Below are 1,429 nucleotides of genomic sequence, written 5' to 3'. Positions count from 1 at the left end.
TGGAAGTCTGTCTTCGTGAACGCGAGCTGAGAGGTCATGAGCTGCCGGGGGCCTTTGCTCCAGTGATACACAGCCGATTCTCTGTCGCTCCCGGGCGGGCCCCGTCTGTCCCAATCACTGTCCCTGTCACCCCGGGCCGGCCTGCGTGCAGCTCAGCTGGGTCCAGGCTGTGTCTGTGCCTCCCCTGCTTTTACAGGGCAGGCTCCCTCCTCCTTCTGCAGGGGTTAACGGGCAGGGCTGGACCCTCTGGGAAGGGGGAGCAGGGGCCTTGTTCCCCAGAAAGCCTAGGGGTGCTGGTCGGGGCAGTCTAGGACCAGCCCCATGACAGGCACTGGCAGCTGTGGCAAAGGGAAATGAATGCATGGAGAGGGCAGGGCAAGACAGGATAGGTGGGTACAGTGGGAATAGGGCATTTGGAGGCTGTTTGGGCAAAGCGGGGTGCTCCAGAGACAGGCGGAGGCTGGGAAGGGGGCAGCTGGTGCCAGGCACTGTAGGAGGTAGCATCGTCTCCACGCCCTGGGCTTGCATGGAGGGGGAAGCAGCCAGCTCTGGGGCTGGTGCAGGAGGAAAGCCAATGCAATGTGGGACCCCTCCTCTCCGGGGCAGGACCCACAGCCCAGACTCTCCTGGGACCTGCCGAAACTTGTGTGACGGGCTAGCTGGCAGTGACCTAGCTCAGGGGTTTTGAAAGGGCAAAAGGTGATTGGAGGACTTGGGATTCCCTTTCCTCACCAATCTGGTAATGATTTGGCCCAGGGGTTTTGAAGGGGTAAAAGATGATTGGAGGACTTGGGATTCCCTTTCCACACCAATCAGGCCCCAGAGACTCACCCCCTGTGGCCCCTTGGGTCACCTGGAGGGGGATAAAAGGGGCAGCGTGGGCTGACTTAGGAGAGACCAGCGAGGGGCAACAAGGAAGGAGCTTCACAGAGCTGGCAAGAGCTGAGCCAGTGGGGCAGGAGCAGTGCCCCGGAAAAGCCTGAAAGAGTGGGACCTGCAGGCAGCAGTGGGACCCTCTGCAGCGTGGCGTGCGGCTGGCAGGAAAGGGCCCCACTGGGCTCCAGGATCCCCTAGGAGAGGCTGCAGCCAGCAGGAGAGGCTCCCCCGCTCCAGCAAGGATCTGAGCAGTGACCTGAGGGGTTCCCAGCTCTGCTTCCAGCTCCTCCAGTCAGAGGCCAGGCAGCGCGACATGAGGCCGGGGCTCCGGGAAGGTCAAGACCCCTCGCAGGTGGGAGCAGTGCCACCAGTGGTGGCTGTGTGGCAGTGTTCCTGCCTACTACGGGGCGCTCTAGGTTCAAGTCCTAGCTGAGGTGACTCAGGGTGAGTGCGATAACAAGAAGCAAATCTTCTTGCATTGGAAAGGGGCCATTGTGTTTTCCCCCCTCCAGATACCAAGGCGCTATGTTTCCTTGGCATTTTGCATTTTGTG

Source organism: Gavialis gangeticus, unplaced genomic scaffold, assembly GCF_001723915.1.
Source record: "Gavialis gangeticus isolate Ggan-Ray unplaced genomic scaffold, GavGan_comp1, whole genome shotgun sequence".
NCBI classification, from domain to species: Eukaryota; Metazoa; Chordata; order Crocodylia; family Gavialidae; genus Gavialis; species Gavialis gangeticus.
Note: the sequence above shows the minus strand (reverse complement) of the source record.